This window comes from Argiope bruennichi, chromosome 9 (genome assembly GCF_947563725.1).
Source record: "Argiope bruennichi chromosome 9, qqArgBrue1.1, whole genome shotgun sequence".
NCBI classification, from domain to species: Eukaryota; Metazoa; Arthropoda; class Arachnida; order Araneae; family Araneidae; genus Argiope; species Argiope bruennichi.
In genome coordinates, this window is record NC_079159.1 from 43,301,276 (window position 1) to 43,326,755 (window position 25,480).

Genomic DNA, 25,480 nt, shown 5'->3' on the forward strand with positions numbered 1-25,480 from the left:
ACGTGGAGGACTTTGTGGCCTCGAGAGATTTATACGCGCGTTAGTCGTCAAGCACACGGGGAATCTTCGGCCGGCGGGGTTTGAACTCGCAACTTAAGGTACACGAATCCAACGCTCTACCAACCAGACTATCCCGGCCCTTCAGCGTTGGCTTACATATTCTTATTGCATCTCTAATGCTTCCTTTTCATATAGTATATCTCCAAATTTCCTTCCTCTTCAGTTTGAGCATCCTTCGTGCCATCATGTGTAGCTTTAGCAACATTCCATCTTAGTTTTCTGACCTAGAGCAAAAGTAGATCTCACAAGAAGAAACTGCATTGTGCTTTCTTTTATCTGATAACATGGGTGTCAAGCTTCTTTGTTTGTTCTTTACGGGAAACAAATATCAATTTCTTGTAACTATTTTAGCATCCTGAGCCTTTGTTGCCGTAAATGTTGTTGTGCTTCAAATGCTACCTTTGGAAACTACTATATCTGCCAAAAGTGAGATTGCTAAAACTTTATCTATATGTCAATGTGCCTAACAGTATGGTATTTGATAATTTGTGAATCATATAGATCAAGAAAATCGCACAAAAAAAAGTAATACATATAAACGTCAAATCAAAAATAGTAATATGCACTTGAAGCATGATGACGAGAGGGCCAACTTTCCATGGTTATCTTCCCTCGATTAGAAATATAAAATATCTTTGATTTCTTCGGTAGGATTAACAAGAATAAGATGTAAATAAATAATTAAATAATAGTTGAAAATGTATTGCTAAGGTAGTCTTATATAGCAATATAGCAAGAAATACGAAATGTCTTTCCCTGCTGATATCTAACATAGAAGATCTTGAAAATTATGGCACTCGGACAAAATACAAGAACATCACCTAACTTACAAAATCAAAATAGCGACAGTAGCTTTATTAGGCGAATATTTAGTGCCCAGCAATGTGAAGCGCTAGAAGTATATGTAGTGTAAGCTTTATTATTCTAACTCATGGGATTTTATTTTTTGCAAAAATAGTTTGCTTGTGTTCCATTGGATGGAGACATTCTTTTGGCTGTCTCTTCTTCATATGCATTCTGGCTATTTCTATCATTTCTTCTGCGCTCTCAGACTTTATATAAAAGAACTATTCATGTACAAATCGAATATTTAATTTCAATTTTTTAATCTAAAAATTAATAAATATAGCAAAAATAAATATAAGAAATTAATAAAATAACCTTCTTTAAACATCAGCATCATAGCCTTTTTCATCATCAGCATCAACATCAGTATAGTTAATCTGGTGAAGTTTGAGTAATATAATCATAAATTAAGTCATTCTTAATCTTGTCCCAATAGTCAACACTTTTAATAGTTTATACACTTTTATTTAATTTGACTTATTTCAGGTAGTAGAAATGGAATTTTATAATCAATTTTATCTCCATTTCTTGAGAGTTTAGAGTTTTATAATTTTATACCTGCTGGTTCTCTATAACAATACTTTATCTTAATGTTTTCAAAACTTAATTATTAATTAAATAATTAATTTCATGTATATTTTGATTCCATATTAGTGGCGCCATCTGAATGCGAATTTTAGAAAAAGTTCATTTTAATATTACAAAAAATTTATAATAATGAATTATAAATTAAATACTAGTCAGTAATAAAAGTGTTTTTTCAAAAACTGATTTTATTAGATACAATTTGAAGAATTATTTTTTTACTCATACATTAATAATTTATTATTGACTACAATTTATTTAATATCGTTCTAAAAATTATAAATAAACTGATTTCAAAATTGCTATTGAGTACTATTTAAAAACAAATTTAATGATATTTTGTGCATTGGGAGTCCGTTCCATCATTAATAAATTTTAAGTGATTTTTCGGATTTGATTTATAATGAAATCATCAAACTGATCTCAATAGTATGTTTTAAATCCAAATTTTATTTTAAATAGAATTTTCAGTTTGCCAAGTTTTTTTTTTAATCACAAAATGCTTCCAGATTTTTTTCCAGTTATTTTCTAACTTATATATATATATATATATATATATATTAATTTCTTATGAAAATGGAGAAAAGAGAAAAAAATTGAGAAGTTCTAATCTGGAAGAAAAAAAAAGTAAAACGCATGAAAAGTAAAAGTACATTCATACTGGTCGAACTACATTTAAATTTCAAACTTTTTTTCAGTTTTAAACTTTCTTCGAATTCAATTCCCCAAAATAAATTTCAGCAACTTGAATGTAGTTGCAATAAACTGAACTTCCTAGTCGCCGACTGATACTGATAGCAATGAAGTCTCTACTGAAGGGAGAGGGTGAGGTCTTCGAATGTTAAAGAAAAAGGCAGGGAGGTAAGTTCAGTTTATATTCAATTTCTGACTCTAGGGCTGCAATAAATGTTCACAACAAATATATAGAGAACAGTTCGGCAAAACCGATAGCACCTTTTTGTGTATCTGACATTGGCATCTTTGCATATAAACATTTCTTTTAAGGAAACATGAAAGGCCGCTATATAAATAATATTTATTACATTACAGTTGTTAGTGTTATTATTATATAAATTGAAAATTTGTAACATTTAATTTATTTAATGAAGATAAATCTCTGAAATTGTTCAACAAATAAATTATTGATGAGTATCTTAATGATGGCAATAAATGACTTCATAAATTATGAACTGAATGATGAAATAAATGTTTGTAACAAATATATAAGGAACAGTTTCGACAAAAACGATGGCACATTTTTGTGTATTCGACACTGGCATTTTTTGCATATAAACATTTTCCTTTAAGAAAACATGAAAGAATGCTATATAAATTTATCTATTACGTTACAGTTGTTAATGTTATTATTATATAAATTGAAATTTTTTAATAGTTAGTTTATTTTATGAAGTATTTGATTAATCTCTGAAGTTGTTCAATAAATAAATTAACTATTGATGAATAATTTAATGAGCCAATAAATGATTTAATGAATGATGAACTGAATGACTTAAATGAATGATGACAATTGAGATGACTTAACTGAATGACGAAAATTAGTGACTTAACTGAATAATGAATAATTTAACGCCAATAAATAATTTAAGATGTCTCCTAAGTTTTAGAATAAATCCTTAGAACTCCTGACTTAACAGAAATCAAATATTAAGGGTGTAGTATGTAGTTAAGCAAATAATTTTTGCAAAAACACTCCTATTTGGTTTAGGTTATTATGAATTCTAAAACCCCTATGTCTAGTTTGTTACATCTTTGAATACAAATGTGAAATCATTATCTTTGAAATATTGGTAGCATCTGCCAAATAATGGTTTTAAGAATATTTTGAAAATTTGATTTTTCAAATTTTATGAATTTCAATAGCTATTCAATTCATATTAAACGATGAAATCTTTACATATATGCAAAACGTAGTACTATGAAAAAAACAAATCAAATTCCATAATGCTATAACAGACTCCCAAAAATGCGTCACTTCATTAGTACAGTGCCTCTAATAATTTAGGATTTTCAAAAAAGCGACTTGGAAGCGTTAAAAGGAAAACAAATCACCGTGTGCGGATTGTTAATGACTTCAGGAAGGCATTAGCAATATATTGTTACTAAGATACTGAATTGTATTTTGCAATATTAAATGCGATAGTTTAACTATTAAGGCAACATAATTGTAGTTCTGAAATTATTTTTAAAGTTCTTTTGCTTTTCTTTTAATTTCTACTTTATTATATAAATATGATAAAAAGAGAAAGAAAACAAAGTCAGTAAGTAGGATAAATACAAGCTGAGATATATTGGATATCAGGATATCAGTCCCAGAATGCATCAAAATTCATCCATTATACATTAGTGCAGTGGCTTATACATAGTGGAAAACGGGAACTGAATATTTCTTACATTAAGTTTGGTAGCAGCTGAGCTGCTCTGATCACAGACCAGATTTGGCATACGGCCAATTTCTCACTCTCTCTCTCTCTCTCTTATTTTTTTTATACTTCCCTCATATGCAAAATTCGCATTGCAAGCTCTATTTTTTTCTCCCCTTCGCTTACTCTCGTTTGTTATTTGATTCGGATTTTACGTTCAGGTTGCCATGAGCGAAATTTCATGTTTTCAATGCACATTCGGCTTCTTTTGTTTGAAATCCATCATCAATGACGGATATGTAAATGCAATTTAAATAAATGCAATTCAGTCTGCTAAATGCAATTCAGATAATTACAATTGAAAATTTTGAGCTGTTGAGAAGCAAAGAGGCTTTTTAAGAATTGTATTTAAACCGTATTTTCTTATGAAATTTTTTTAGCTGTACAAGTTGTTTCTGAATTGAAGAGCCGCCCTTGATTATTTATTATGTATATTATAATGTGGTGTGGTGTGATGTGGTTATATGGGTGGGTGTGACTGCAATATGCAGACAAATCTAAACACTTAAAAAGCCATGAAATTCTGGTACTCAGGTAGTCGTCCTGATAAATCAAGTGGCCTCGAAGCCCGACCGAATTCAAAAATTTTATCTAAAAAATTCTTATTTAAGGCATTGTGTTTTGAGATGATTTTTCGCATATATTTGGCCGCAGTATGATTTCTAATGGTTGTAGAAAGAAAATTTTTATTATTGAAAATAACAAAAAATGGACATTTAAAAATATTGTTTAATGTCTCTCTCCGATTTAACTTCCTAAATTTTGAGAATTTTTAAAAACTAATCCTTTTTTTCCTAAAATTTAAAAAACCAAAACTAACATTCCTACATCCGACGTTTTAATTCAGTTACCTTTTTAAAAAATTTGTGACTTCATTATTCAAACATTTCTCTTTAATTTAAAACAAGAAAGATCAAAATACCTTTCCTTGATTAATTTCTAATAAATTATTTTCCGCCTTAATTAACTATTTTACGCTGGAGAAACGAGATTTAACCTCCTAGGTATTTTTATATTATTTAAATTCTAAGCATCAGTCTTCGGTGACTAGCTGTTCGCTTAACATCTATATTTTTAATTTAATTGTCAAAAGTGAAGAACCAAAAAAAATCATCTATTTAGGAAAGAAACATACTTTCCTTAACAGATAAGTATTAAAATCTTCAAATTTTATTTAAGGCCTCGTGTCGAATTCGTTGCATTTTTTACTTACTACTTTTACATGCACACATATATGACGATATCATTATGAAAGTTCATCAAAATGATTGGACTTCAATCCAATCTTTGGTTTATTCCAATAATTTCTTTGTACATATTTTATGCGTAAAGGAAAAAAAATAAACTGCTATTTAAAGACTAAAAATACTGTTATCGTCGTATCTTATTAGTACTAAAAATACTAATAATTTACACTTAGTAGCCCATACTTATGCTCCAAGTTTGTAATAAATCATTAAAAGGAGAACGCTGTTAAATATTGACGCATACTGAGGTTATTATGCATATCAGAAGTATTTGGAACAATTCTTCAATTATTTCCATGTATGAATTCCATAGAAATAAGGACCTAATTAAATCTTCTAAGGCAACGCAAATCTCGGGACCCCCCCCCCCCTTTTTTTTTTTCCTGCTCCAATTTTTAAAATGGGATGGTTCTTATTCATGTTCATTTAATGCTCATTTAAGTGTTATAACGGTTGCCCTGGCATAGGGGTAGCGCGACTTCCTCGTAACTGGGCGTCCTGGGTTCGAATTCCGGTTCGGACATGGTTGCTCTTCATTTGTTCTATCTGTGAGATGTGTGAATGTGTCCCCCTGTAAAAAAAGAGGGGTTGTGCAGGCGAATGTGATGCGTGAGTAGCTAAGACTTACTCTTGGCCCTAGTTGGCGCTGCTGAAACAAGAGAAGCTCCCTTGGCTTAAAATCGCTGACTTCGTCTGCGAGCTTGTCCATGGCAAGCGCCATTCTAAACAACAACAATAAGTGTTTTAATAAGCATTAACTTAAAAGAAGCAACATCTATAAGCTATTGATTTTCAGGTGAATTGATTTGAATATTTTGTTTATAAAGACCATTGGAAGTGATCACCTCGAATTTTTCTAGCATATTCGATTAAAAAATATATCTGTATATTATTAGGCACACGCCTTTGGCAAAAAATGGTTATGAATGAGCCAATTTGAGCGCCATCTTTGACGAATAATAGCAGAAATGCGGTTAACTTAAAAACACTAGAAAATCAAATGTGCATTATAGACGCTTTTTTCCCAATTAAAGCCAAATTTGTCACAAAACGACAATAGTTACAAAATCAATTATCAATTTTGATATATTTAAGTCATTGCATTTTAGAAATATCGCGTTTACATGCTTATAAAAGAACAGACTAAGAGACGGTGAACACTTTGATAGATTTCATTCCGAATTTGACATATATCTATGTTTTAGATATTAAATATATGTACCAAATTTATCCATCTAATTCTTCGTTTAGTAGTTGTCGTATTACCTTATATAAAGACAGCCAGAAATAAAGACTTCTTCTGAACGGATTTTGTTCAAAATTTGTTTAAAATCTACAGATTTAAAGTAGATGTCAAGTACCAAATTTCACCCCTCTAGCTCAAATCGTCTTTGAGTTATTTTATTTACAGACGGATAGACATAATTCCAAAAATGAATTTTTGGGACTCAAGGACGTCTGAAACTAAGAAACTTCTCAAAATCTCAAGTTTGAATTTTTTTTTTTTTTTTTTTTTTTTGAAGATTACAATAATTTTCTTTGTATAACGTCGTATATGAAAAAGTAAAAATACATAGTTAAATTTTTAAAGTAATATTATACCAAATAATAAAAAATGTGAACAAATTTTAACACACTTTAAGTAATGTTTAATCATAAGATCCGAATTTAGTCAGTTACAAATCATCATATTTTTTTAAAAGTGTAAAACATGATACAAAACTGGCAACCGATTGATTGGAAATGTTAATGGAATATTTTTTTCCAAAATTCAAACAATATTTAATTTGAATTTGAATAACTTAGATTAATTTAGACTTATATGTTAAATTAAAGTAAAAAAAATTAAATAATCTGAAAGTACTGCAAAAAAAAATCTCGAGACCTCGGGGTCCCCAAAATTAAAGAACCTTTAAGCAATTGCTTACATTACTATCTAATGAAATGAATTACCTATCTAAAACGAAAATTATCTACCTAATGAGGCCCGAAAGAAAATAGAAGTATTAATATTGACATATAGATACATCTAATATGTTCAGTATTAATAAACAGCCTTATGTTTAAAAAGAGCAATTTACAACACATAACAATACATTATAGATATAAATCATATAATAATATACTTTTTATATTTTTTTAATATTCAAATTGCAATTGCACATTGTTTTATTTGCTATCAATATCTCTCATTTTTTTTTAGCCTAATGTTTTAAATTTATTGTTAGCTAGCGTTCTAAGAAATTAAAATATTGTACAAAATATTCGTATTTTTAATCACCATTTTAATTTACACATATTTGATCATCTTCACAATTTGAAATAGTCTACCGTAAATCCTACTTGTTGCTGTTGTTATTTATTATCCTCCCTGAGTAGTTACTTATTTTTACTTTCACTCATTAAGAAAATTTTTTAAAACTTGAGCGAAATACTTCTAACGAATTTTTTCATTTGATATCATACTTACATTTGAAATTTCTGGAATCGGTATTGTATCCAGAAAAGAATAAAAAACTATTTATATATCATGAATTAAAATTATACTTATTTTAATAGCATTATAATTATTTTAGCAATATTTAAACAAAGCATATACAGATTTTGCTTTGCTTCATGGATGAACATCAAATATGATAGTCAATGGAGAATATAAAATAAAGAGAATAGAATATAAAGAATAGAGAATAGAATATAAAGAATAGTTCTATAATTCTTGCAAAACACAGAAGTTTGCATTGTTATAAAATACAACATGAATTAAATAAATTTCGAAAAAATCTTTCGAGAATATACCAAAATTATTTCTTAAAAAAGTCAAATTAGTTACAACTAATCAGATGAGATATTTTATTGTTTTTAATAGAAATTAATAATATTTTTAATATATAGTTTCATTTATTTTTTGAATTTTGAAATGCAATTAACAGATTTGTCATATAAATTCTCTAAATAAAAAGTTATAATTTATAAATAAGTATCTTAATTAACTCTTGATCGAGCACTGAAATAGTTGCAACGCATTTCCAAAAGTTGATTCAGATTTAACTTTGCTCTTCATAGTTCTGATACTGCAAAGAGGTTTTTGATTATTAAAATACTATTAATAATACGCGCTATAGTAGTTTTTCGCAGAAAATATATTTATTACATATTCTAAAAATTATTAAACTAAACTGGTTAATTGTTATCCTTTATATTTTATTTTATTTTTTAATTTATTTTAAATTGTTTATTATTTTACTCTATCTCTGATTTTGCACTTTAGAGAATTTTATTCAATAAAAAAATGGGAATAGTTCATTACAATTTTGATTTCTTTTTATGTAATTTGCATTTTTTAAGCCTTTTATACATCGAAATTAATTTACATAAATGATTACGAATCGTTCTAGCAGCACATTTGATTTTAAATCTTTAACAGTATTATTTTGAATAAAATATAAAAAAAGTATTTCATAATTAAGACATGATTGTTTAAAACACAACAAATTTAAGGAAAAAAAATCTTAATTCAAGAAGATTTTTTTTTTATTCAAGAAGATTTATTTTTTTAAACATGCGCAAAATGATGAACTTTCAAATAATGCATTATCAAAAATGAAAGAAAGTTTTTCTAAAATGCTTACTTCTCTCTCTTTAAAGATGCAAAGCCTTCCGCCACTTTTAAAGCATAAAATTGCGCACGGCTATGATAAACTTAACCAACTCGCAGCAATTTGAAAGTGTTCCCGGAACTTGGAATAAAGTTTTCACCTATCAGAAGTACAATGGAACGAACAGCAAGTGGTCGCTTCGGAGCGTAGATATCGTCTGCTTCCAAACGATCCTCAGGTACCCTGCGAAAGCGCGCGCATGCTCTAAAAGGATTCCTTCGAACGTCACTTCCGGAGTCCGAAATGACCCGGGTTGTAGCCCGGGACCCGGCCCTGGACCGGTTGACTCCACTTTCAATTTCCCAGGCATTTTCAGCTGAAATCAGGTCCTGAAATAAATTGCTCCGGAATTCTTACCAAATCGAACAAAAATGCAAAATGTATTCCAATTTCCCGAATGAAGAAAATGCGCAGATTCGATATTTGAGTTTGATGAGCATTTGTATTGTTATTTTTTACAGACGATTACTGATTTCCGAGATCGGGGATTTTGTTTTAATAGAATATAGCCCTGCCCTGGATAGGAACTAAAAATAACTTCATTCCATGTTGCTCTTGCAGGTAAAAACTTGACACATGTCATGCGCACAATGCTAACTTTGATTTTGCATAGGCCAATAACCTCAGGAATATCTGCTTCATCTCTTATGCTTGAATTTCCATAAATTAATCAACTTTGAAGCAATGCAGAGAAACAATTCATTTCATTACCTGAATGTATTTTTTGGTGTTTTTATAATTTTTTAAACATTTTTAAATCAAATACAAATAACATTTTATTAAGTAATTGATCATAGATATATGACGCAGCAAAGAATATTAAAAGTGATAATTCTGTTCTTCTTTACTCTTAAAACAACACTTTTGAAAGTAAGGAAAATAAAGGAAATTATTAGAATTTTAAATTTCTTTTATGCATTTTCTAAATTATGCAATTTTTCTACAAGGCTAATAAATCGAATTTTTTTTTTCATCTACCTAAAAGCTCTCTAAATTTTTATAACTTTTGGTCTTTTTAAAAAAAAAAATTAAGGGCTTATAAATAGCACTTTGAAATCATATCGAGTTTAGAAGTCTGTAAACAACGAAGCTTGAATAAGGTTATGGATTTATGGATTTTTAACTCTAACATAAAAGAATACTCTCAAATAAAGGAATCATTAGAGTTCCAATGTTCTTCTTTTTTTTTTTTTTTTTTTTTTACATTTCCATAAATTATGTACTTTACTCCAAAAAAGGGAAAAAACAAAAACAAAAAAAATTCTCTAACCTGAAAGCCTTTTTGCATTATCTTTTAAGCACTTACAAATAGCATTTTAATGCCATGTCGCACTTAGAAATATTTGAATAATGAGGCATCTAAAAAGATATGAATTTTTAAAGATATCGTAAAAGAATGCTTTTAAAACAAAAGCTCATTACAATTTTTTTTTTAATAGTTTACAATTAGTTGGAACAGCCATATCTCATAGTCATACGGAAGCATTATGTTTAGAATTTTGGGCCAGTATCAAACGTTTCATTACACTTTGGTTAAGCATAGTATATTTTCATTTTTTTTGGGGGGGGGGGGAGTCCTACTTTATAATTTAAGACTCTTTGGTAAAATGTTTGCACTTTTTGGAAAACAGGGAAAATACTTTACTTACTAAAATAAGCATGACAGAAAGAAAAAATATATAAATGTAATGATATTTTAAAATCTAATTTAAAATTAATTAAAGTTTTGTCTTAAATTAGCCCATATTAACTTCATTCTAAAATATTCTCTTATTTCCTAATCCCATTCTACTTTTTCTATTTAATTAATGAAACAAAAACTCTGTGAAAATGCTTTAGTCAACGATTCCCACACCCCGAGTGAAGGGATAAAATACTGTGCAGCTAAACACATTTTTTTAAAAGATCCCTATGATTCCCTTACTTGTGATTCACACGTGATGGAAATCCCTATTAAAATCTCACAGTATATATTCACAGGGATAAAATTTGCATCAGCTTTTCCTCATTTCGTTTTGTGTTGTTCTCGTCGCTTCTGCTTGTTCATAATTCGTGCCTCCCGGGATGCAATAAAGCGAACTTTAAAAAATTCAAAGTTTGTTCATTGTCTTCAAAACTGCCTTCTGCTTCAAAATTATGCTTATTTACATAAATATAACTAAATATATATGTAACTAATTAATAAATATAACTATAGAGAAAACTATAATAAGTGACAAATCGATATCAGAAATGATGTATTTATTCTCTAGTAAAAGAATTTTAAATGTAATGCTAAATTGTTTAAAGTTAATTCATAGAATTTAGTGTTACATTTATTCGAACAAAATTGCATATTAAGCCTCTTTTTTCTTAAATCGATATTATAAGTTCAATAATTCTGTGTTCTGCTAATTAAAGTAAATGTAATGTTTGTTTTTTGTCTTTTTTCCCCTAAGGATGTGTATGAATATAATTATGCCATTCACAGAATGTGAATATGAATTTGCTTTTCAGCAAATTTCCCTTACGTCCAAAAAAAAGTGTTTTTTTTTTATTATTTATTTATTTTGGAGGGCATGGAGGTAAAAGCTACCTTAAATCAGCAACATAATATTTGAAGCAAAAATCTGTCTTAAATGAATGCGAGTTGTATTCCCTCAGGACTTTCAGAACGCTGCCCATTTTCGTGTTTTGCTTCAAAAAATCTGTCAATTTCTTTTTCCGCTAGAAAAAGTACTTTTTATTTAATGTATAACTGTTTCTGTTTAGAGTGGTTATCTGTAGCACTTCTATTCTTTCCTTCGTCAAATCTACCTCAGAGTAGCTTTATAATATTTAATGCAAAAATCTGTTTTAGCTCTAATTAAATGGGGGTTGTATTCCCGGAGGCCTTATAAAAAGTTGCCCATTTTTGTATTTCGGCGCATGAAATCAGTCAATTTTTATTGTCAGAAAGCGTGTTTTTAATTTAAATGATAACTTATTTAAGAGTGATTATCTGTAGCACTTCTACTATTCATTCCTCAGTCAAATCTACTTTAGAACTATTTTATAATATTTAATGCAGAAATCTGTTTTAACTTTAATAAATGGGGGCTGTATTCCCGGAGGCCTTTTCGAAATTTGCACATTTTTGTATTTTCGTCTCATGAAATCTTTCAAATTTTTTCGTCAAAGAGCGTGTTTTTAATTTAATGAATAACCAGTTTCTGTTTTAGAGTGGTTATCTGTGATGGTTCTATTCTGTTTCTTGGTCAAATCACTCTCAGAGTAGTATAAAATATTTGAAATAGAAATCTGCCTTAACTTTAATAAAAGAGGTTGCATTCCTGAAGAACTTTTAGAAAGTTGTCTCATTTTTGTGTTTCGTTTCGAGGAAAATTAGAAAAAGATCAACAGCCCGTTCGACCATGGCGAATAATCAATGCTAAAGCGCTTGATGTGTCAGTATATTGATTAATGCTAATTAGCTGCGCAACCAGATGGTAAAAAAAACATTTTTTTTTTCTAATTTGTGTTTGATAGCCCGTATCTTAACCAATTATGCCACAAATTGATAAGCTGTATTTTTGTTGTTGTTGTTAAAAATAACAAGAGTTTTGATTGAGCAGAGATTATGATCTTCAAATTTGAAATTATGACTTAAAGAATTAAATTTTAGAACACTTACTAATTATTTCGGAAAAAAAAATATCATCGGGGGTTTTTTTTATATACTAGAAAATTAGAAAAAATGTCAAGCAACGTATTCTAAAAAAAATTCTGAGCACTATTTTTGATTGATTACTAATTTCTGGAAGTTTTTTGAGGAAGAATTGCTTTGGGGTTTTTTTTATTGCTTGTGTGTGTGTGTGTGTGTGTGTGTTGTGTGTGTGTTTTAATTTCTTACCTTTTTTTTAATCTTGCTTTTGTTTTTTTAACTTTGTTAAATAAATTCTTGTTTTTTAATAGAAAATTAATTTTTATATATTTTTAAATGTTTATTTTAAAGTTAAAAGAAAACAAATCCAAAAGAAAAAGTTTTGCTTTTATTCTTGTTATTATTTGTATTTTAATTTTCTCAGATCACATAAAAATATAAACAAAATATTTTTGGAATAAAGAATTCAATTTAATATTTATGCAATTAAAACAAGATTTTTTTAAAAAAAACCAAAAAATAATGACAAAGCAATATAAAATTACTATATCAAAAACTAATAAATTTCAAAAAATGTGCTGACTGTAATTAATCACAATTTTACAGTTTCAATAATAAATAATTCTGACCAATCCGAATTTTCTACTTTTAAGATGTAATTCAAGAATGAAAAAAATTCTTAATATTCCACTATCCAAATAAACTACAATGCAAAACATCGTAGCTACAATCCAAAATTTCGTAGCATAATGTTGTTTTAGCCTTTATTAACAACTAATCCGCCGATTACGGAAACAATGCCAAATTTAAAACATTCTTTTTGAAAAATTCCAAAGAGAACTAAGTGTACATAAAAAAGAAATTCTACCGTAAACTGGTATATTACTTCTGTCAGTAACGAATGATGAGAAAATTTCAAATTCACTAATTCATAATATTGAAAATTTGTAACTTCATTTCAAGACATAGAAGTATCTGTTTGCATTCTGTAAGCAAAGAAGGCAGAAATGCAATACTTTCTGCAATTTACAGAAAAAAAGAAAGTCTAGAAATATCTTTATATTTAAAAAAATGTTTCCCAGAAAAAAACTATAAAATACATAAAAATCTTGTTTTTTCGATGTGATCTTCTATTAACAATGCAGATAACAATGAACATTTTTTTAAAATCTACTTATCAATACACTAATATCATATTGAAAAGGTTTAAAGATGTAACCCTGTTAATTGTTGCATTCTTTGAATAATAACCTTCATATCATGCAATTCATAGAAAAAATTGAGAACCTAAAAACATTTTATAAAAAAGTCACCCTATAAGAATTATAAAATGATGCTGATGAAAATTACAATGAGCAATTTTTAAATATTCTTTTTATTACACTCATAAGAGTGAAAATTCGTACCTCCAGAATGAAGCACAATACTAGTTGTTTTATTTTTTAAATAATGGCTTTCATATCACGAAATTTAAAGAAAAAAATAATAGCCTAAAAAAATTATGTTAAAAAATAAACGTTCAAGAAAAATTATAAAATACCTAAAAAAAAAAAAAGATAACTCACATTGAACCTAGTGTCACTTATGCCAATAATGGAAATAATAATGATCAATTTTAAAACCTATGTATTATTATGCTCATCAAATAGAAAATTTGCAACTCTTCTTTGAAACATAGTAATCGTTGTTGCTTCCTCCGAATAATGTATTTCATATCATAAAATTTATTTTAAAAAATTACAGTTTACAAAATTACATTACAAATGTTACAAAAATTTTTAATAAAATTACATTATATTAAAAAAAAAATCTCTCAGGAAAAAGTATAAAATGCATAAAAAATAATACACACTTTGAACCAAGTGTTGCTTCTGCCAACATCGGAATGATGATGAGCAATTTTTAAACGTATTTATTAGCACGTGCATCATACTAAAAATTAGCAACTCGTCTCTGAAACATAGCAGTTGTTCTCTACTGTGAATAATGGCTCTATAATAATCTAGCTCGAAATAATGGCTCTTATATCACGCAATTTATCGAAAATATGACAGCATAAAAACATAATGTAAAAAAAATCTCTCAAGAAGAATTATAAAATACATAAAAATTAATACTCACTTTGAACCGAGTGTTGCACCTGCTAACATTAGAAATGAAGATACTTATTATTACGAAAGCAGATTGAAAATTCTTAAATATAATCTGAAACATAGTAGCAGCGGTTGCCTTCGCTAATAAATGACTTTCATACCACACAATTTTGGTTACAAAAATAACAAATTAAAAGCATTATGTTAAAAAAAAAATCCCTCAGAAATATTATAAAATACATAATAAAGGAACACTCACATTGAAACGCGACTCGCTTATGTAAAAAATGGAAATAATAATGAGCAGTTTTTAAACCGACATATTGCTACGAAATTTCCGGGGTTCGTTTGGATACTGGGAGTTATATGGTGTGGAGAACGCTCAATCAGCAGGCGGCAGTAGAAAATAAAACAACGACGTTTATTTACACAAAGACACACAGGGCAGCACAAAGATGACAACTATATACAGCACAGAAGACGATTATCTTCAGCCGAGACGTGCAGCATACAACAGCATACACAACTCTACTACAGACAGTAGCACACAGCTTAGTTCAGCACTAGCTTCACTCCGTCGCTGCTTCGCTTATCTCTGGAAGGCCAGTTCCTTAACGTCGGTTCAGACTACTCTGCCCTAGCAGCTGAATCCACCTCCTTTTATAGGTCCCAGGAGGCAGGGCTAGAAGCCTCTCAACCAATCAGGAACGTTCGAGGTGTATCTCGGTTCCTAATGGACGGATCGGGAAAATTCTCGATGTTTCGGGTATAATCGCCAAAGTCGCCAAGTTCCGGGACCTCCAACGCGACACCCGGACTCCGTCCAATGCAGATGACTGTAATCATTCTTTCTGATGATGGAACCAACTATGCTGGGAAGGAGCATTACAGATTCGTAACAATATTAATACGTTCATTATATTGAACATTTCCGACTCTTCTTTGAAATATAATAACAGTTGTAACATTCTTTGAATAATGACTTTTATATTGAGCAATATTTTGAAAAAAATATGGCAGCCTAAACACATTATCTTAAAAACATTATCTCTCACGAAGAATTATAAAATGTATAAGAATAGTACTCACTTTGATACCCAGTGTTGCTTCTGCAACATTGGAAATAATGATGAGAAACATTTAAACCTCTTTATTACTACACTTATCATATCGAAAATTCGTAACTTTAATCTGAAACATTGTAGCAGTTGTTGCATGCTCTGAGTAATGACAGTCATATCACGCAATTTATGAAAAAAAAATGATAGCTTAGAAACATTATATTTAAAAAAAAGTTTTCCAAGAAGTCTTATAAAATACATTTTTTTAAAAAGGAATCGTACTTTAAATCGAATTTTGCTTCTGTCAGCAAAAAAAAGATAATGATCGATATACTTTTTATTTTCATACTCTCTTAATATTGGAAATTCATAAAACAAATCACGAACGTAGTAGGATCCACTGTATACAGTAGCATCCACTGTCTAATGATCTTTACATCACGCAACGAAAAATGATACATGATTTCGTAATATTGTATTTTGATTTTCTTGTTTACTCTTAATAACATTTTTATGCTGTAGTTTGAAAGTCCAAATCGCTACAAAGTAAAAATATGCTTTGTTAAATATAAATCAGATTTGAATTGGAAATGACATATTGATAAGTCATTTACTAAAATATTTTTAATCAATACTTAGCTTTTTTTAAAGTTATCTCATTGTGAATGCATTAGTTCCAATTAAGTATGAAACTGGTCGGCATTAAGATATTAAAATATTAAAACATTTTGAATAGCCTACACAGAATAATTTGAATAAAATTGAATTCAAGATCTCGTATAAATCTGTTGAAAAAATATATTAACTTTAGACAACCTAAAAGAATAACACCATGAATTGCAAAATATTTAGGTTTGGTTTGAGATATTTACTCCATTTTTTTTTATCTGTGTGCTGCTCTTGCGTGATAAAAATGCAATTAAGTATTGTATAATACTCATTTTTTTAAACTTTTCGAAAGGTGACAACACACAATAAAAATATTAGAGATTACTAGGGTATGTATGTGAGAAACGGAGAGAAAGAAACAGTTTGAAAAAAAAAATATTATATAATTTAATCAATTAGATAAAAATTAGAAAACATGATCTTTTTATAAATGGGTAGAAGTTCGTATTTTATTTTGTAATGTCATGGAAAAAACCCCAGTATGCATTTTAAATTCTTTCTCCATTTCACCTACTTAACAAAAATTTTTACATCGATTTATCATTTAAGACTCAAGAAAACATATATTTCATTCATCTTGCTATTTTTTTGTACCTTAGTTATAGTATTAAAAGAAAAACACTTGGACAGGCAATCTACGCTTTGGAGAGTATAATCTCAGATTAAATACGAATATACAGCTTGTTGGTGTATAAATATCACTCTATTCTTTTTTCGTTTTTTCAAATTGTAAAAATAGATACCTCCTTGTCATAAAAATTAAAGATCAACTTATTCAAAGTACTTTCCCTCGGAAATTACAACATTTGTCCATCTTTTTGCAACAAACGAATTCTGCAAAAAAAAAGTCTGATTGCTTAGATGCAATCGAGTTATTCAGACAATTTTTGTATATGCATGGAAAAAGAACCCTTATCTTAAAAAGCCCAGGCTACATGAAGAGAAACTATTAATAACTGGAGGCTCAACACCTGATGAATACGGTAGATGGGGCACAACCAAGCAAAATGATTCTAAAGTTCCTTTACTGATATAACAACAGGTGGGGGAGTATTATAGTACTGGAAAACAACTTTGTTCTGTCTTTCACAATATTTTGGATGATGGTTTCATCAAATAATAGTAGGTGTGTGTGTGTGTGTGTGTGTGTGTGTGTGTGTGTGTGTGTGTGTGTGTGTGTGTGTGTGTGTGTGTGTGTGTGCGTGTGTGTGTGTGCGTGTGTGTGTGCGTGCGTGCGTGCGTGTAGCGTATAGGGAAATTTATATCTTAAAATTTTTATATAAAGATGAAATGTGTTTCTTAAAACAAATGAAGTAATGAGGGGCCAAAGTACATTAGCAGAGTAACAGAAGACGAAATGAGAAAGGCGGTAACTAACTAATCCTTATCTCCAATACAGTCGGCGAGAAAGTGGCAAAGGTGAGTGTAGACTTCGTCCGCTCGAAACTGACAAGTGTGAAATGGATCTTACGGTTGAATTTAGCCTGTATGTATTGATTAATGTATCTGAATTAAGCATTGACCATTTTAATCTTTAATTGTTTTTAATGCATCTAATGGATGCAAAATCTAGTTTTTGATATTTTTATCTGGTATTGATATTTTTTTCATTTTAACTATAATAATTAACCCAATAAGAACTTAAATTAATATTCTGTAAACAAAAGGTCAGATTATAGTGCTTTGAAAGTCAACTTAAACAACAAAAATCGGTTTCGCCTAATATGGCATATTTATCGGTTGGAGATTGAACTAAGAGTTGAGGTGCAAATATAGTGAATATCTCAAAGAAGAAATTAAAAAGATAAAGTCGATCATTTGATTTTTTTTCTTTCATTTTCTCCTTGCTGTTTTATAACTAAGGGTCTGCTTTAATATTTCTCCAATGAACTCGCATCATATGTTTAAATATTTAATTCTTTATACTCCATTTAATTCTTTTATACTCCATTTTTTAGATGTTATTTATCAGTGAAAAAAAAATATTTTCTGTAATTTTTTTTAAATACAATTCATATAATCACAATATTTAAATGTTGGACTACTAAGAGATAGTTATTTTTTTAATCATATTTCAATTGTTTTCTTTTCAGAAAAAACTTTTTTAAAAACATCACTGCTTATTTCTGTGATGACGAATCACCACTGGCTGTAAATCTGAGCCACTTGTTGCAAAAACTTGAAACGGAAACTTAGCAACGTTTGGCTTGCATTGATTATTTCATCCGCTGATGCCACTAGATGGCGCTTCTGTCTACTTCTTGCTCGATTCTTACAAATGGCCTAATCGAGCAGTATTTCTCTTTTCTCTAAAAGAAAAAGTTAATGATTGGATTGCTTAAAATATAATGTTCCTGGGCTGCGGTTTATTCGAATCATAGAAAAAAGTTTCTCTCTTCCAAAATATTATGTTGTATCGAAGAACAAAAAATTTGTAAATAATTTGGCTACTTTAAAATATCGCTCAATTACAAATTTCATACAAAAAGATCTTCTAAAGCAACATTTCTGTTCTTACTAAGAGATAAAAAAAGTGGTTGTAATGAAATTGCTATAATTTGGGGTGGGTGGGTTATTTCCCCCTTTTGCAAGGGTTTTTTTTTTTTTTTTTTTTTTTTTTTGTATTTGGAATTTAATTATTGCAATGATAAAAGAGACTGAATAGCTGCTTACAATGAGTAAGATTAAATCTAAAAAACACTTCCTATTATTCTTTAAAAACAATGTATTTTTTATCACCTATAAAAATAGCATTTCTTTAAAAGCATTTCTAAATGCAACGAATTCAACAAGAACTCTGCAATAATTTAGAAAAACCAAGAACTGCTAATTGTAATTTGATTGAGACACTAATGGATTTTCAATTTTTTTTTTTTTTTTTTTGAAAAAAAATTCATTTTTGTGCTTTTATATTTAAAATAATCGTTTTCATTTTTTAAAAAGAGAATTTTGTGATTACTTCTATGCCAATTTTCCGAACTGCTAGATTTTGAGAAATCGTCTGCATTTACATTTCTTCTGAAAACAATAAAATACAATATTATTCATTAATATAAATTCTTCTTTAATATATTTCAGAACTTAATTATAAAGTAATTGCTTATTTTCAATTTAATTCTGTAATTTAAAAAATCCAGATAATTTTTTACAATTTTTATAATAATTATACTTTTAAATTATGAAATACAGTGGCTCAAAAAATTGAGTGTACACCTTACTTTTACTTCATAAATCTGACTTTCAATATAAATAACACATTACCGGGAAGTGCAAACATGCTTTTATTTTTACACGTAACAAATGGTTTAATTTAGAGTAAAAATAAAGAAAAATCAACAAAATTCTTCTAAATTGAAAATTTTCAGAATCATTTTAAATAAACATACACAGAATTTTGCCTCAAAAAATTGAGAATACACCAATGAAAGTTTTGCAATATCACGCATAGAAATAAAGTGTCACTATTAAATTGCATGTCTTTTGGCTCTTATAATGGCCTCTAAACGTTATGGTACCGATTTGACCAATTCTTGGTGGTATTTGAAGATATTTTACCCCATTCTTCTTGCACCACTTGTTTTAAATGGGTTTTGTTTCTAATTTTGTGTTTTTGAATCCATTTTTCGGGTATGGCCCACGAATATTCAATGGCATTGATGTCGGGGTACTGTGGTGGTGTGTGTAACTGCTATTTACAATGAAAAAGACACCATATTTTAAAGTTACGTGTATTCTGTTTGGGGTCGTTGCCTTACTGGAAAATGAAATTTCCATCTAAACCCAAATTTTTAGCACTTTTCTTTAGATTGCTGCGAAGTATACCCAAGTAAACCGTATCATTTATAATGCCATCTATAAAAATTAAATTTCCTACCCCGGATGAAGCCATGTAACCTCAAATCATCACGGAGTCACCATCGTGTTTAACTGTAGGACGCAAATTTTTTGGATACAAAGCAGTATTAGGCTTTCTCCAAACAAGATGGTTGTCACTGCCAAAAATGTTGAGGTTTCTTTCATTACTAAATAAAGATTTCTTCCAAAGGTTATTGGTCTTCAATTGATGAGTTTTTGAAAACTTTAAATGCTTTTTCTGAATTTGCAAGCTGGTGAACGGTTTCTCTCTAACAATGCTACTTTTATATCCATCTTGTTTAATGGCATTTAGCACAGTTTCAGCGCTTACACTTCTGCCTATGATTTGAAAAGTTTCTGCAACAAGTTGGATGAACCATATGGTAGAAGCAATCTAAAGGAAAGTGTTAAAAATGTGGGTTTAGATGGAAATTCCATTTCCCAGCAGGACAACGACCCCAAACAGAATGCACGTAACGTCAAAATATGATGTTTTTTTCATTGTAAACAACAGTTACACACGCCACCACAGTACCTGTCATCAATGCCATTGAATATTCATGGGGGATACTCGAAAAAGTGGTTCAAAAATACAAAATTAGAAACAAAACCCATTTAAAACAAGTAGTGCCAGAAGAATAAGGTAAAATATCTTCAGATACCACCAAAAATTGGTCGAATCGGTACCATGACGTTTAGAGACCATTATAACAGCCAAAAGACATGCAGTTTAATAGCGACACTTTGTTTCTATGCGTGATAATGCAAAAATTTCATTGGTGTATTCTCAATTTTTTGAGGCAAAATTCTGCGTATGTTTATTTAAAATGCTTCTGAAAATTTTCAATTTAGAAATTTTTCGTTGATTTTTCTTTATTTTTGCTCTAAATTAAACCATTTGTTATATGTAAAAATAAAAACAAGTTTGCACTTCCCGTTAATGTCTTATTTATATTGAAAGTCGCATTTATCAAGTAAACGTAAGGTGTACTCTCAATTTTTTGAGCCACTGTATATCAAAAATTTTGAACCAAATTTTTATTATTGACTAAAACACTGGAAGCATTTTTTCTTTGACCAAAAATATGGAAATCAAAGCAAAAAAAATAATAATAATAAGGCGTTAAGGATTAAAAATTATATAATAAGGAAATACAGCCATGAAGTATTTACTATAAGAAAAAATAATGAATATTCTAAATAATCAAAAATCTTCTAAGAATGCTTCAAAAATTAAAACATAATAAGAATGAGATAAAAATTGAATTAATTGGCCTCTATATTTTTTATTAAATTCATTATTTTCAACTTTTTAGTCGAAATTAAAACTGATACTGCTCTACTTCACATCCTGTTCCAAGAGAATGGGTCGCTTATTATCAATTTCAGGTAGATGTGTATTCAAGTGGAGAAGTTTTAAGTGCCTTTTTTACAAAATATATAGTGCACACTTTTTTTTTTTCGTAAGAGGTATACAAAAAGAAAGTTTCATAATTGACAAAAAAAAATTCGAACACGAGATTTTGACGAATGTTCACGGTTCAGACCTTCGTAAATCCGAAAAACCCATGTTTGTAATTTGTTGTGAGCATGAAAACTCAAAAATGATTTGAGCTATATGTATGAAATTTAGTTCATGGTTTTCACACGTAATTTGTAGATTTCTATAAAATTTTGATCGAAATATATCTATAAATATGCTGATACAAAAATTTAACACACTGATTAACCAAGTTTTCTAAAATAAAATAGACGTCATACAAATAGGGAACTTAAATTTCATTCCAAAATCAATTCAACCAGAGAAATTGTTTTTCCAATCGATTTTCTTTTATATTAGAAAACTTTCGACCCCCGGGGGGTCTAAAACTTGGAGAGTCATTAAAATTTCATAGACATATTCGTTAACAATTGCAATACCTTCTCATTGTATACCTAGTATAAGAAAAAATTAAAAAAAGGAAATTATAAACAATTTAAATTTATTTCTGGATACAAGTTAACAGAATTAAAATAATATCAATTCAAAACAACAAAAATCATTTCTTAACCAGCGGGAATTGTCTTTCTTTTATATTCTCCAGTTAAGATCTTATCTCCGCTCATTACCACCACCCCTGCATAAAATTATAGACTTTCGATAAAATAACAGCTACAGAACGTAGATTTTTGGCGAGAACAAATTTACAACATCTGTCATGCGAATATATATTTTAAACATTTTTAAACATAAACAAAAACAAAACGAATGAAACCAAAATTTAATACGGAATTACATTATAATCACAAAATAGAATACAAATATCATTGATTAAAGACCTTACCTTTATGAGTTATTGCGTTCACATTCATGTAAAAATATCTACCGATAGACGATCAACCCTTTGACATATTTAGTTCAAAATTTGACAAGAATCCATATTTTAGATGCTAAACCTGTGTATCAATTTTTATCTACTTATATCTTTGCGTTTTGAAGTTGTGTTTGGAGTTCACTTATAATCGAACGGCCAGGCAGAAAGAATTCCTGTGAATGGATTTCGTTCAAAATTTGAAGGGAAAAAAATTACAAATTTGTTCGTGAATCCATATGCGAAATTTCATTTGTCTAGCTTTGAATTATTGTGCTCATAGATAGATAGAAGTAAGACCAAAATGTGTTTTTCTAACTCCTGGAAGTCTAAAATATGGAGATTCACCAAATTTCAAATTCTCGAATTCGAAATTTTTGACGTTCATAATACTTCATATGCAAGAAAGAAAAAGATACTTGAAGATGGGTTAAATAATGCAAAGGTAGTAAAATTCTGTAGCAAACAATATTTTTAGTTCTCTAAAAAAAACATTTATGAAGCATTTTATTATTATTCATTTTAAAAGCATCAAAAGATTTGTCAGAAATATGACTGACGATGCAAAATTTCACTGTAGCAATTTTAAACCAACCATGGCATCCTCGAAAATTTCTCGCATACTCTCTAGTGAAGGTATTCTCTCAGTATCTCAATATACGCATTGTATGGCATTGGCGTACAATGATGACGAAATATTAATCATTGGCGTGAATTGTGATTTTTACTGAATCTATCATGCGATCCTTGGCGAGTTTTTTTAGAAGAGGGGGGGGGGAGATTAATCCCTGGTATGCAGTTAATAACACCCGAAAATCGAATTTGTGTTTCAGATACGTTTTTCGCCGATACGTCAGACTGAAACAAAAATATGACACAAAACCACACTTGTGGTCACAAAACCCCATATCAAATATGATATATTTAAGAGACTGCGTTTTTGAATCACCGATTTTACAAGTTTCTGAAAGTACAAAGCGGAAGACAAAAACCCTTTTTTGGAATTCGCTCAAAATTTGATAGGTGTCTAAACGGTAGATGTTAAATCTGTATACCGAATTTTATCTATTTAGTTCTCTACATTTTGTAGTTATCGTTGATGATTACAATATTTTCTCTATACTATGTATGCGAGAATATATACATAATAATAACAAATGCTAAAAATAAATTTCCATTTTCTTATTTTTAAGAAAGAGAATCACTTCTTTCTTTGAATTTCCTATTCCCCAGATTTCAGCAAACGTGCCTTAAACCACTCTTACTTCCAACCAACTTCCTACTTAACAAATTTTAAAGGTTTAATCCAAGTCTGGAATCGCATTCTCGGTGTAGTTAACGGAAACACCAAACACCTCTCTTGGATAATCATTTGACATTAAATTCTCCCCCGCTAGATGTACAAAACTCACGAAGCGCTGACCTACACATATACGCAAAACGAGAATTTAGCACTCAATTGCTATACATATCGTGTCGCGTGCGGTCTAATGATCAAGTTAGACGTCTACGAACACTTGCTAATTATTCAAGCTGTATAACTTGGAGCCTTGACATCGATACACGGTAGAGTTGTTAAGGTTGCTTGCTTGGATTTGAAATGTTATGTACTAAACCTTGACGAAAGCATATATTATTTTATCCCAATGAAAGTAGTTACAGAGAAACACTGCGTATGATTTACGCGCTGTTAAATTTTATTTAGTAATAAATTAAGATAAAAGCGTGGATTGTTGTCGATAGGAATCACGAGAAAATATAATTAAGATTATATCAGATTTGTCTTGCGGTACAAAGATGGATAGAATAGAATAACATTGAATCTTTTTATTTTGTCGTATACTAAGTATTGAAATATTGTAATAGGGGAAAAAGGAAAGAAAAAAATTAAAATTGAGATTTTTAGCATATTCCTATGCTTCTAAACTTACTAAGTTCGAAAAAAAACATTTTTGGAATTATATTTGTTTTTGTTTTGTTTTTTTGGAATTATGTCTGTCAAAACCGTTTCAAACAAGATGGATGAAATCTGATATATGGACTTACAACTAAGTTTGCAGATTTTTATCGAATTTTGAACGAAATTCATTCTTAGGAAGTCAGTCTACCAAGATGTTCGATTACAAATGAACTCCATTATTCCAGAATGCAATGATCTGCGCTGTACGTTAGTACGCAGGTTTAACATCTAAAATGTAGATTCTAACAAATTTTGAGCTAAATATGTCGAAGAGTTGACAATCTGTCGGTTTGTATTTTCTATGCATACATATGCAATACCTCATTTACAGTATAACTCAAATCAATCCCCAAAAGAAATATTTCTGGAATTCTGTTTGCACGTGAAGGCGGTAATTCAAGGCTAAGGACTGAAATTTGGCATGTAGTCTACATCAAATTTGTAGATTTCATTCAATTTTAACCGAAATCGTTTTCAGAAATTCTGTCTATCTGGCGAATACAAGTGAACAAAAGAGAATAGTTAGTTTAAGGCAAAAACTTTAAATTTGGTGCAAAGATTTCGTGTTTATAATGAACATCACATGAAATTTTGAACTAAATCTGGCAAGCAGTGGGCCGTCTGTTGATCTACATTTACATGTACATGTAAATTCAATAACTACAAAACATAATAACTTGGACAAATTAAATTTCGATACGGCTGTCGCATCTAAAATGTAGATTATTTTCAAATTTTGAATCAAATCGGTTAAAGAGTTGATCATCTATTTGTCTGTACTTTCTATTGCATTTAAACGCGCTAGCTCCCAAATTATAACGATTTAAATAATTAAAATTTAATATGTTATTGTATTTCTAAAATCGTAGTCCTGTGCCATGTATTAGTGTCAGTCAGTTGAAAAAATGCATTTTCGGTTTGCTTTGCTACACTATGAAGCAAAAAATTTCACAGCCTAAATTCAGGAATCAAAAATCTCATGGGCTTGCCCAAAATTTACAATTTCTAGTGGAAGGGAAGGATAGTACTTTTAT

The 25,480-nt window shown here is 29.3% G+C and overlaps 1 protein-coding gene across 2 annotated transcripts in view; it reads right to left on the reverse strand.

Annotated features, from left to right (window-relative positions):
* LOC129984182 (ras-related protein Rap-1b-like) overlaps positions 1–25,480 on the reverse strand; it is a 249,290-nt gene that overhangs the window by 188,502 nt on the left and 35,308 nt on the right. The window contains exon 1 of one of the 2 annotated variants that reach the window (XM_056093992.1): positions 8,809–8,936. The exons of the other annotated variant lie outside the window; for it this stretch is intronic. The gene's annotated coding sequence lies outside the window, so the exon portion shown is untranslated. Of the gene's footprint in view, positions 1–8,808; positions 8,937–25,480 lie in introns of those variants that run through there. 2 annotated transcript variants of the gene reach the window in all.